The following is a 14511-nucleotide window of genomic DNA, read 5'->3' as shown; positions in this document are numbered from 1 at the left end:
GGATCTTGGGCCGTTAGCGGGCTTCTTATGATCCGCCCCCTTCATGGGTTATCGCTAGCCGTATGACCCGGACCCTCCTGGGCGGTTCATACCTAGTAGCTATATCCCCAACATTAGGCCCCAGGTTGATTTGAACTTGTTCATATCAATCTTCAACACCTGAGTTGTGAACCTGCGCCACTTGTTGTAACCCGCCATGACGTCAGCTCTTGGAATCCTCTTAAACCACCATGACACCACTTTACCTTCACTGCGCACTGGGCTCGAAGCATCTTAACGGATCCTTTTCTTAATAAGCATCCTGAAAATCGAGGCGTTTCTATAGCCACGCTACGATTTTGGTCTCCTCGATTCTTGTGCATGCCTTATGCTCGCCCCCCTTATAAATAGGTACGAGTGTCTCCCTCACTTTTTTCCTTGCTTCCTTCTTCGTCTTCCTCCTCTTCTCAGTCGCACGGGTGCTCGTGCTCCGCCGTCGCGACCTCCAGCCGTTGCACCAACTCCAGCCGCTGCATCACCCTGACTAGACTAGAGAGTTCCAGTGCGCCTCCGCCGATCCTCATCGCCTGTAAGCACGCCTCCCTCTTCTTCCTCAGATCTGTTTTTAGGGTTTCCACTGCTCATCGGTGTTCTTACTGTTCTTCCTCATCCTGTTTATGAGGGTATGTACTAGTGCTTATGTGTTCGATCTCTCTCTCTCTCTCTCTCTCTCGTGATTTGGCACAATCTTGATGTATCATGAGCTTTGTTAATATAGTTGGATCATATGGTGTTCTTCCCTCTCTATCTTGTTGTGATGAAATGAGTCTTTCCCTCTGAAGTTTTGTTATGTTGGATTGAATACTTTGGATTTGAGAACACTTGATGTATGTCTTCGATGTGGATACCCACAGTGACAATGGGATATTCTATTGAGTCACTTGATATATGTTTTGGTAATCAACTTGCAGATTCCCGAGGCAACAATGGGGTAATCTAGGCATAGGGGTTGATACATGTTTCTGTCCTACTTTCTTTGATAGAAACTTTGGGGTATTCTTTAAAGTTCTTTGCGTTTGATTCAATATTATAAATCTGAAGTTGTTTGATGCATATCGTGTAATTGACTCATGGATACTTGTGGTGACATTGGAGTATCTAGGTGACATTAGAGTTGATTGATGCGTATCATTGATAACCCACAAGTATAGGGGATCAATTGTAGCCTTTCTCGACAAGTAAGAGTGTCAAACCCAACGATGAGCTAAAGGTAGAATTTATATCCCCTTCAAGTCTATCGACCACCGATACAACTCTACGCATGCTTAATGTTTGCTTTACCTAGAACAAGTATGAAACTCAAAGTACTTTGTAGGTGTAAAGGAATTGGTTCACAAGATAATAAAGAACACGTAAAAAAGAGCTAGGGGCTGTTTAGATAAAGAAACAATTAAGTTAGTTTTACTAGAGAGCTTTTTGTCACAAGAAAGTTATTTGTCCTTAGGCAGTTGATAACTAGACCGGTAATCATTATTGCAATTTTATATGAGGGAGTGGCATGAGCTAACGTACTTTCTCTACTTGGATCATATGCACTTATGATTCGAACTCTAGCAAGCACCCTCAACTACCAAACACCATTAAGATAAAACCCAACCACAGCATTAAGTATCAAGTCCTCTTTGCTCCCATATGCAACAACCCACTTCTCGAGTCTGTGCTTCTGTCACTCACGCCACCCACCATAAGCGAATCACGAACATATTGCAACACCCTACAACGAGGATCCCTCACTCTTGCGCAACACGGAGAGCACCATAGGACAGCACCAATAATAAAACATACAACTCAAACCAATCATGATCATCAATCAACCCATAGGACAAAACGGATCTACTCAAACATCATAGGATAGCCACATATCATTGGATAATAATATATAGCATTGAGAACCATGTTTAAGTAGATATTACAGCAGGGAGAAGAGGTGCTACACCGCTGCATAGAGGGGTAGAGAGTTGCTGATGATGGCGGTGAAGTTGTTGGTGTAGATCGCTGTCATGATGATGGGCCAGCGGCATTCCGGCGCCAACCGGGAGAGAGGGGGAGAGAGAGCCCCCTCCTTCTTCTTCTTCCTTGAGCTCCCCCCTAGATGGGAGGAGAGTTTTCCCTCTGGTCCATGGCCTCCATGGCAGCAGAGGGGCGAGAGCCCCCTCCGAGATTGGATCTCTATTTGTTTCTCTTCTGTTTCACGACCCCCTTTTCTGGCCTTTCGCCATTTCTTAAATTCCCGGAGATCTGTAACTCTGATTGGGCTGAAATTTTAACATGATTTTCTTGCGGCGAAAGAAGGGCACCAACTGCCTTACAGGAGCCCCACAATCCTGCTTGTCGCGCCCAGGGTAGGGGGCGCGCCCCTCAAGCTTGTGAGACCCTCAGGCATCATTTCACGTTGATTCTGCTTCCCAAAAATCACATATATTCCAAAATAATTCTTCGTAAATTGTTATCGTGTTTGTACTTCATTTTCTATGAATATTCTGCGGAACAAAAAACAGGCAACAAACAGGAACTGACACTGGGCACTGGATCAATATGTTAGTCCAAGAAAATCATATAAATTGTTGCGAAAAGTATGCAAAAGTTGTTGAATATTGGCATGAAACAATCACAAATTATAGATATGACTAAGACGTATCAGCATCCCCAAGCTTAATTCCTCCTCGTCCTCTAGTAGGTAAATGATAAAAAAGATAATTTTTTATGTGGAATGCTACCTAGCATAATCTTGGTCTTATAATCTAATCATGGCATGAATATTAAGACGAGTGATTCAAGGCAATAGTCTATCAACTTGACATCGGAAGAATAATACAAGACATGCATGTATTTCATCATAGCCTTTCATAATAATAATGGAGCTAAAGGAAACAATCTCTATACACTTAATTGTGGTAAGCATGACACACTCGGTCTTCCCTACATAAAGTATAAATCATGAGCACCTTAGTGTCAAACCAGACAATTGGATCGTACTTCTAACGCACTTCAGCATTTTCAACTTTACTCAATACATGAGTGTGAGCTATGGATATAGCATTATGGGTGGAATAGAATGCGGTGGTAGGGATCAATAGGAGAAGGAAGAAAGTCTCCATCAACTAGGCGGATCAACGAGCTATGAAGATGCCCATCAATTGATATCAATGCAAGGAGTAGGGATTGCCATCCAGGGGATGCACTAAGAGCTATAAGTGTGTGAAAGCTCAAACTGAAAACTAAGTGGGCATGCATCCAACTTACTTGCTCATGAAGACCTCGGGCATTTGAGGAAGCCCGTCATCGAAATATGCAAGCCAAGGTCTATAATGAAAAATTGCCACTAGTATACGAAAGTGACAACATAGGAGCCTCTCTATATGAAAAACATGGTGCTACTCTGAAGCACAAGTGTGGTAAAGGATAGTAGCATTGCCCCTTCTCTCTTTTTCTCTCATTTCATTTTTTTTCTTTTTTCTTTTTTCTTTTTTTGTTGGGCTCTTTTTGGCCTTTTTTTTCTTTTCGTCAGGAGGCTCATCCCGACTTGTGGGGGAATCATAGTCCCCATCATCCTTTCCTCACTGGGACAATGCTCTAATAATGATGATCGTCACACTCTTTATTTACTTACAACTCGATACAACTAATACATGATGGCTCTATATGAATGCATCTGGAAGTGTACCAGGATGTGCAATGATCTAGCATACCAAAGATATCAAAAAACAGACAACCCATGAAAATATCATGCAAGCTATCTTACGATCATGCAAAGCAATATGACAATGAACGCTCAAGTCCTATATATGATGATGATGGAAGTTGCATGGCAATATATCTCAGAATGGCTATGGAAATGCCATGTAGATAGGTATGGTGGCTGTTTTGAGGAAGGTATAAGGAGGGTTTATGTACTGGCAAGAGGCTAGCAATGGTTGAAGGGTGAGAATGTGTATAATCCATGGACTCAACATTACTCATAAATAACTCATATACTTATTGTGAAAGTTCTATTAACCCTCGAAGCAAAGTACTACTTGCATGCCACTAGGGGGGAGGTTGGTAGGAGTTAACCATCGTGCACCCCCGATTCAAACAACACAGAAGGATTTCAATCAAGTGTAAATTATGCTCCGACCTCACGGCTAATATCAGTAGCCACCACTTTACATGCGTGAGGATTTACTTGCGTAAAGACTTACTTCCCTTAACACAATTATTAATACTCAACTTTAACTATTCTACTAGCATGCCCCCATATTACCACCTCAATATCGCAAAACTCTTGCAAGGAATCAAACATATCATATTCGGTGATCTACAAGTTTTATGTAGGATTTTATGACTAACCATGTGAATGACCAACATGTTGACTCTCTAAATAGATATAAGTGAAGCATGAGAGTTTAATTATTTCTACAAAAGATATGCCCACGCTCTAACAAATATAAGTGAAGCAAAACAGCATTCTACAAATGGTGGTTTTCTATGTGTAGAGAAATAGGCATCCAAACTTCAAATGATATAAGTGAAGCACATGAAGCACTCTATAAATCCAAACTCAAAAGATATAAGTGAAGTGCAAAGATAATTCTATAAATACACCAACGACTATCTCACACTACATGGTGCATTATTAAAAGAAAAAGGAAAAATAAAAATAAAAGATGCTTCAAGAATTTGTGCATATCATGACGAATAAATATATAGCTCCAAGTAAAATTACCGTTGGTCGTTAGAAGAAAGAGGGGATGCCTTCTAGGGCATCCCCAAGCTTAGTTGCTTGGGAGTCCTTGAATATTACCTTGGGGTGCCTCCACTACAAAAAAATACACTTATGTGATGATATGTGTTTGTCATAGTAGGTCGCGTTTTTTGTCATGCATGTACATCCATGACGATTTTATGACAGAATCAAGATAGGCATACCTGTGTTGTCGTAGAAGTGTTCCATGACATTACCAAAATTATCATCATGGAAGTTTCCACTTCCATGACGATAAATCGCGCATCATAGAAGTGCTTTCGTCAAGGGTGACCGACACGTGGCATCCACCGTAACGGAACGCCGTTAAGCTATCGGGTCGGGTTTTGGATCCGATAACCCGTTAACAGACCCGACCAATGGGGAATTTTGACGTGTAAAATCATCATTGGCTGGAGGAAACATGTGTTGGCTCATCGTTGGGACAGATGCCATCCACTCATTAGACAGAAGGCGCCTATGATATGTCGATACGTGGCATGGCCCAACAGAGGCCCATTCCTGTGAAAAGGCCGGCCCGTTTGACTTGGTCAAAAGGTGGCGGGCCGGCCCATGGAAAGCCTGTTAACGGCCTGTTCGCATATAGCCCATTTACAGCCCGCTAACCCAAGGCCCGTTACGCCCTATCCGAATTAGGCCCAATAGCGTCATCTGGGCCATCCAATATGATTCCAGCCTGTTTTCACTTCTGGCCCATGTATGGCCCATGACATCTTTCGGCCCATATGAGGCCCTATGTAACTCTTGGCCAATTAACGACCCGTGGTGAAACTGGCCCGCAATGAACAGTGTATCACTTTACACCCATTAATGGCCCGTGGTGAAACTGGCCCGTAATGAACAGTGTATCACTTTATACCCATTAAGGGCCCATTATTCAGTTGGGCCGTTTCCAGCCCATGTTATCTTTCGGCCTTCTCAAAGACCATTTATTCTTGGGCTCATTTCCAGCATTCATTTACTTACGTCCCGTTACTGTCATTTTCTGCTTGTGGGCCAAATTCAGCCCATGGTTACAGTCGGCCCGTTTGTGGTCCGTTAATACGTTGGGCTGTTTTCATAGCATCATCAAATACGGCCTATTAACGATGGCCCGTTATGGTCGGCCCATGAACGGACGGTTCCAACTCTAGCCCGTTTACGGCCATAATGCAGCCTATTATTGGCCCATGTTTGGCCAATCGATCATACGGCCCGTATAAGGCCCATTGATGATACGGCCCGTAAGAGGCCCATTGTTTCTATGGCACATAGAAAGACCATTGTTTCTATGGCCCATAGAAGGCCTACTACTTCTACGGACCATAGAAGGTCCACTGTTTCTACGGCCCGTAGGAGGCCCAGTGTCACTACAGCAAATATTAGCCCATGGTTATTGTGGCCTAGTTTTTAAAAATAGGTTATTGCAGCCACTAGCAAACCACGGAAAAAGAACTACACTGACTACAAGCAAACAAATAAACAAGACAACAAGGAAATAAATAAGCAAGCAAATTATGCTAGGCTATCACGGCTATTACACATATTACATCCACTGGGCATCAAAGTTCGCCACCAGTGCAAATATAGGGAACAAAGCGACATATAAACGCCGTAACAAAACAAGTCCAGAACTGAAACCACTTCAGAAGAGTTCAAGAAACAATATCCTGGGTACCCATAATGCTGGCAAGATGCTTAGCAAGCTTATTAACTTTCTCTTGTTTGGCGCTTAAATCCTCCAGCGCGTGTTGTTGCACAAGAAAGTACGCATCTGAATTCTGTAGGGACTTCCTCAGTCCTTAGGCTTCTTGCCGCAGCACAGCTGACTGATGCCTTTCAGCTTGTAGCTGAGACTGAAGAAGCCGAAGTGATTCAGGCAGCAAGTTCGAAGAGCTTGTGCCAGAGGTACTGGCCAGTAACTCGAACACTACATCAACGCAGGACTGTGGGGTTTTATCACTGTCTACAAGATCGTTTTTATCACCTTTCTTGGAGACCAACAGGGTTGTCTCACTATCTTGAACCTTATCTGCATTACTTTCTCTACCATTGCATAGTGGGGTGCTCTTCTCCAATATTCTGTTTGCATACTACAACAGAAACAAGTAGACACATCACAGGTTTAGCTTGTAGTATAAGAAACTCATTTTGGTAAACCGGTTCAGTAAGGTGGACAGGATAACAACATGAAACAAACATATATCTATGTACTATGGTCACTGTATTGTCCATATCATTCTAGTTTATGTTCCCTAATCAAGATAGATACACAGTTCAACTCATATATTTTTAAGACACAGCAGCATAGACAGAATATAAGTGTGAGAAACTACACATCATTGGTAGCACTCCGTAATGTGCATCACATGAGAACATAACTATTTATACAACTTAAACTGAAATCAACATAAAGCAAGAAGTTAGAACAGCAATCCAGTTAAAGAAATAGGTTTAAAACATACCTGTTGCGCCATTGGAGTTTCAATTGGATCCTTCAAATTTGAAAGTAGTTGGTATGAGTAAATACAGTGATGCAACAGCAAAGGAGTATGGACCATAGCTACGGAATCTGACCTGAGAACAGTTGCTCTTCTGCTTTAAACGTGGAGTTTGGGTTAGCTGTGGTGGTCTTCATGCTTTGGGCACTGTAGTAGCTTTACAAACTGCTCGTGTGGGGGTACTCTGTGGTGGACATGGTGCTTTGTCAACTATAAGTGGGTTACTATCCGCTGGGGTTGCGGTTAGATGGGTTGTAGCTGGTTCTCTGCCCAACGGTGTAAGTGTGCAATCTGGAAGAGTCTCGATTATGTGTGGTGGGGCTAGTTTGTGGGCCAGTACAACCATGGTTCTATCTGCATCGATGGGTAGCACTGTCTTTTGTGAAGAACGGGTTTTTGCTCCCTTAGATACTGCCATCACCCCCTCCAATTCAAATGGCTGATAAACAAGAAAAGAAATTGAACGTACAGACATTGTATGATAGACAGATGTGGTAATTCACATATATGTTGTCTAACCAAACAGGACAGCATGACACAATTTCACATATATGATGCCTAACTAAACAGGATAGCATGACACAGTTTCAGATATATGATGGATAACTTAACAGGATATAATGGCATAATTCAACATATGATGAGTACCTAAACAGGATGACATGACAAAACTATATGATGTCTTTCTAAAATAGGTTGGGATGAAATAATTCACATACATGTTGTCTAAGTATACAGGATGGCATGATATAATTGACATAATTGATTCATATACTAAGCAGCTGGCACTCGCATGTATGATCTCTAAACTAAGCAGATAGAATTCAATATTGTGCATATGATGTCTAAACTAAGCAATGCAAGACACCATATGCATCATATGAGAAATATAAACATTGCAACTTAGAGCATACACCTCAGGTGGGATATAGGACTGGTCATCTGTCTCTGAATCCTCCTCTGAGGAGCTCCCTGTAACCATCGAGATATATGCTTCAACAGGTACCATTGCCTGCTCTGAAGACCTTGTTTTCACTCCAGATTTTTCCATAACCAGCTCAAATGGCTGATACACATGAAGAGTAGTTCAATATACACAGATTGTCGACAAATGGAATACATAATGAAAAAAAGATGGCATGAGATAATTCACATATATGATGCCTGGCTCCATGGCAGTGCATAATTCACATATATGATAACTGGCTGAAAAACATGGCATTGCATAATTCACATATCTGATATAGAAAGCAAACAGGAGGCATTCACACAAAGCATGTCTAATCTAAGCAGATGGCATGGCAATGCAAGACACCATATGCATGATATGAGCAATATAACCCAGCCAAGTTAGAGCATGCACCTCGGGGGGGGGGGGGGAATACGACTGGTCATCTCTCTCTGAATCCTCCTCTGAGGAGCTATCTGTAACCAGCAAGAAATCTGCATCGACAGGTAGCACTGACTGCTCAGAAGACCTTGTTTTCACTCCAGATTTTCCCATGACCGACTCAAATGGCTGATGCACAGGAAGAGTAGATGAATGTATAAACATTGTTGACAAATGGAATACATTATGGAAAAAATATGGCACGATACAATTCACATATACGATGACTGGCTAAACAGGATGGCATTGCATGATTCACGTATATGATGCCTGGCTAAAGAAGATGGCATTGCATAATTCCCATATACTCCCTCCGTTCCTAAATATTTGTCTTTTTAGAGATTTCAAATGGACTACCACATACGGATGTATATAGACATATTTTAGAGTGTAGATTCACTCATTTTGTTCCGTATGTAGTCACTTGTTGAAATCTCTAAAAAGACAAATATTTAGGAATGGTGGGAGTATGATATAGAAACCAAACAGGTGGCATTCACACAAAGCAAATCTAAACTAAGCTGATGACATATAAGATGTATAATGTAAGCAATGCAAGGCGCCATATGCATGATATGACCAACATCAGCATGCCAGGTTAGAGCAAACACCTCAGGTGGTAAACAGGCGTGGTCGGCTCCTTCTGAATCTCCATCTGAACAGTTATCTTCCTCTGGAATACAATCTGGAAATGCAGGAGGGGGGGCCACTTCGCCCACCATGGAGCGGCGTCTGCATGACATTATATTCGCACGCAACGGTCTTCTCTTTTTCTCTACATGTTCAGTACGATTGTGTACAATATCTGACATGCATAATAAAAAAATAGTTAGATTTTGTAAGGCCTAAGGGGTGCATGCAAAAATCAAGACTGATGGTAGCAAACGAGTGGATGGATCCAAAACTAATGATAGCAGGTAGATTATAGCTTCAGTTTAAAAAGATAGACAATGGATCATCTATTGTTTGTTGCCCACCCAACATGAACCACATAGAAGATCCCAGATGAACCAGATAGTAGACAGATACTATTCGTTGCTGGCTCGATATGAGACCCATGGGCAATTCAAAACTCAAGATTGAACGATAAAGTAGCAGGTAATAATAACCGATGTATAACGTAAGCAAACACGGACTCTCTTCCGGAACTGTGTAGTCCTCAAGTTCATCTGCTCAGTCGATGATGGTAATGCAGTTGGCGTGGCTGCCAGCAATAGGGAAGATGATCTGATGCGGTGAAGGAAAGTCTGCAGGGGGGATCTCTGCTGCAGTGAACGCTTCTGTCGATGGTGCACCTCAGGTGGGGTGGATGACGGCACGGCAGGAGCAGGACATAACACATAGAGTTTTCTTTGACGCCAATCTGAAAATGAAGTAAATCTATAAGGGCTCCTTAGAATTGGAGGATTCTATAAACGCAGGGACAGAAAAAACACAGGAATAGGATAGGAATGCACGTGCAAAACAGAGCATTTGGAAACATAGGATTTCGGTCAACTTGGGTGTTTGGCTCACATGAATTGGAAGAACAGAGGAATGGAGAAATAAAGTGATGCGACGAGTGTACAAACTCTTTGGCATAGCCTTGTGGACCTCAGCATCATTGGGTTGGATGTGGAGGATTGTGATGATGCTGGTGTGACTGTCGGAGGCGGGGAAGAAGATCCGAGGCCTCTGGAAACGGCGCCGAGGGTACTGCTCCACTGTGATGGACGGTTCCGTCGTTGGAGCAGCTCCGCTAAGGTGTACGGGATGAGGCTGAAGCATGACAAGACAAACAACGTTAATCTAAAGTGGGACCCTAATATCATCTGCAATAGATGATGTAAAATACATCACCAAAAAGTGCTAGATGTAAAACGCATCAGCAGCGCCACGGCCGCTCCGACAGATGTTGTAAGTACTGTTCACTCTGAACTTAACTGAAGAAAATGACTTCACAGTCGAAACTGGATTTTACTGTCGAAATTGATTGAACTAGTAACAAAGCATTGCAATAGATGTTTAGGGCGTTCGAGAACTAGTAGCAGAGAAGCAGTGATCTAAATCAGCAGACGCTCGAGCAGGGAACGCACTAGCAGAGAGCAAGTCGTGCAGTAGCACCGCGAGCGAGTGCTAAAGTAGCAACTCCTGTAGCTGCCGGAGGTCGTGCATCAGCAGCAGGAGCGCAAGCGAGAGCAAGAGTATAGCAGCAGCATGAACGAAAGCAGGAGCAGTGCAGCAGCGTGACCGACAGCAAGAACAGAGCCGCAGCGCGAGCGAGAGCCGGAGCAGCTGCAGGTAGTGCCATTGTGGAAGTCTCCACCGAGGAAGCAACGACATGGGGGAGACACACCGTGGATGATGTGGCCGGCGACGGCGCCATCGATGGAGACGCCATGTCTGCTCGGTATCGAGCACCGGCAGCCCCGTGAGATCGAATAAAAGATAAAATGCAGCAGTGAGTGCAGAACCTCCTTGGTGGCGCCGAGTTGGCCTCGACTTCATCGGAGGAATTGGTGAGGGTGTTGCGGTTCTGGTGGGGCAGGTCAAGACGGTGCTGTGGGGATTGAGGTGGCGCGATAGACAAGGCGAACATCGGGGCAGCTCCTTGGAGGTGGAGCACGGGGCGGTTGATCCGGCGGGACGACAAGATCAACAACGGATCCTCATCCGGTGCGGTGGATGAGGGACGGCGAGCAGTTGCGGTGGACGAGTAGTCAGGGAAGAGTCTCCGGCTGGGCGGCGGTCGGGAGGCCGACGGAGGAGCGTGGGGTTTCGCGGGTTTTGGCGGCCTCGGTGTACGAATGGGGGGCGAAGGAGGAGGGGGAGCCAAGTTAGGGGCGCGCTTGTCTGAAATGTAGGGTAAGTTACCAGCGTACCCACACCAGTTTTGACACCGCGACGTGGAGCTTCATTTCCGGCTGAGGGGTAGAAGGGGAATTTCGCGTGTCTGGGCTGCAGGAGTGATTTCGGATGGGGAGGGAGTTCTCGCGCGCGTCCAAATTTCGGGATAACAAGGCACGGCGCGGGTTGAAGAAGCGGGAGTTTCAAAGCAGGTGAGACAAAAGATACTCGAGCTTGAAAATTTCGGGATAACAAGGTGCGGATTCCTTGTTCGGCAGAACAAACTTAACGTGTAAAAAAACAATTCATACAAGACACAAGAGAGTCATGTCCCCTTTTACTATATTGCTATAGATGCCACTAAAAAAACTACAAGAAAAATGTAAAAAAAATCGGGAGAACAAGATTACCCTACACAGCACCAAATCGATTCACACTTCCCTCAACAACAACAAAAAACAAATCAATTCCCACCAAAGAAAGAGTAATGTCCCTTTTTATATGATTACAGATGCCATGATCTCGAAGTTCAATTTTTGAATCCACGTTATGTTGAATTCGAATATATCATTAGGTGACCTTGCGGTTTATGATTGATGTAGTCGTACATTTTGATCTTCCATCATATATGAACATTTTACTCCACCATGTGAACATATATATTGTCGTCTACCATATGGACTAAATTTGAATCAATTTTCCTTATTTGAATACGATTGTTGTCAAGTTATACAATAATTTAAATATTATCTTGATAACAAAAAGACATGCATATAGCAGTAATCATATTTCACTATGAACTACATGTACCATACGCTCTCCAATTCAACTATTTGTATCCATTTTATGTTGAGTTCAAATCATAGTACATTATTGGTCTAGGTAGCAAGATGTTTGGGATAATCTAAACCATGTTTTCATACGTATAATTTTTGGCTGAATTGGGACAAGTTTTGGTATAAGCCTCTTGCAAAACCAGAGATTCTCTCAACAAGCCTCGTGGTTCCGAGAGGGAACGTGTCACCTTTGTGTGCAAAACAACATACGCTGCCTCCCCCTGATTTTATTTATGGAGGCAACATAGAACTATATAAGTGCCCTGTTAAATTTTGGAATTGTTTCGGGTTCATTTGGCCTTTTTATACATTAATTGAATTTCTAGACTTTTAATGTGCATAATCTAATATGAATTTCATGCACATGCTCCGGTGCACCAAAGTGGGTTGAAAAATCACATGTGTGTCCTTGGTTGAATTTCTAGGTCCCATGGAAGAAATGAGAATGAAATTCAAACATCTGGGCGTCATGACTCTGCCGAGAACATCGAGAAACATAGATTTTAAATTCATGTAAATCCAAAACTCGGCTGGAAATCATGAAACTTGGCATGGTGTCATGTCATGGCACTAACATGTTGTGGTAAAAAATTGGGCCGATTTGGAAGCTCGTGGTTCTAAGAGGGATCGTGCCACCTTTGAGTGTGAAACAATATATGCTGCCCCCCTGAGTTTCTTAACAAAGGCAACATAGAACTACATTAGTGCCCTATTAAATTTTGGAATTATTCCGGGTTTGTTTGTTGTTTTTTATACATTAATTGAGTTTCTGGTCATTTAATGTGCATAAGTCAAATTTGAACTACAAGCACATGCTCTCGTGCACCAAAGTTGGTTGAAAAATCACATTTGTGTCCTCGGGTGAATTTCTAGGTCCCATGCAAGAAATGAGAATAAAATTAAAACATCTGGGCATCGTGGCTCGGCCGAGAACATTGAGAAAATTGGTTTTAAAATTCTTGTAAATCCAAAACACGTCTGAAAATCATGAAACTTGGCATGGATGTCATGTCATGGTACTACCATGTTGTGGTAAAAGATGGCCAAATAGGAATAGATTTTGGTATAAGCTTCTTGCAAACCGAAGCTTCTCTCAAGAAGGCTCGTGGTTCTGAGAGGGAACGTGCCACCTTTGAGTGCGAAACGATATACGTTGTCCCCTTGAGTTTATTTACAAAGGCAACATAGAACTACATGAGTGCCCTGTTAAATATTGGAATTATTCCGGCTTCATTTGGCCTTATTTACACATTAATTGAGTTCTTGGTCATTAATGTGCATAATTCAAATTTGAACTACAAGCACATGCTCCCGTGCACCAAAGTTGGTTGAAAAATCACATTTGTGTCCTCGGGTGAATTTCTACTCCCGCCTTCCATCTATATAGGTCCTAATGCGTTTTTCGAGGCTAACTTTGACCAAACGTTAGAGCAATAATATATGACATGCAACTTACACAAAGCATACCTTCAAATTTGTATGTCAAAGGAGCTTCCAATAATATAATTTTCATAGTATACATCTCATGTGCTATTAATCTTGTCAATAGTCAAAGGTTGTCCTGAAAAACACATTAGGCCCTATATAGATGGAAGGAGGGAGTAGGTCCCATGTAAAAAATGAGAATAAGATTCAAACATCTGGGCATCGTGGCTCGGTCGAGAACATTGAGAAACTTGGTTTTAAAATCATGAAACATGGCATGGTGTCCTGTCATGGTAGTACCATGCCGTGGTAAAAAAAATTGGCCGAATAGGAACAAATTTTGGTATAAGCTTCTTGCAAATCGGAGCTTCTCTCAAGAAGGCTCGTGGTTCTGGGAGGGAACGTGTCACCTTTGTGTGCATAATTCAAATTTGAAATACAAGCACATGTTCCAGTGCACCAAAGTTGGTTGAAAAATAACATGTGTGTCCTCGGGCAAATTTCTAGGTTCCATGCAAGAAATGGGAATGAAATTCAAAATTATGGGCATCGTGGCTGGGTTGGAAACATTGAGAAACTTAGTCTTTTAATTCCTGTAAAGCCAAAACACGCATGAAAATAATGAAACTTGGCTTGGTGCCATGACATGGCACCAACATGCTGTGGTAAATTTGCAGTCCGATTTGCGAAGGCGCACACATTAACAATCAACAATGTCATTTTGGAATAAGTGATGTCACGTTACAATCGGAAACACAAGTATTATTGAAA

The sequence above is a fragment of the Triticum aestivum genome, chromosome 4B, assembly GCF_018294505.1.
Source record: "Triticum aestivum cultivar Chinese Spring chromosome 4B, IWGSC CS RefSeq v2.1, whole genome shotgun sequence".
Classification (NCBI taxonomy): Eukaryota; Viridiplantae; Streptophyta; class Magnoliopsida; order Poales; family Poaceae; genus Triticum; species Triticum aestivum.
The sequence above is the reverse complement of the archived record's forward strand: the minus strand, read 5'-3'. Positions refer to the sequence as shown.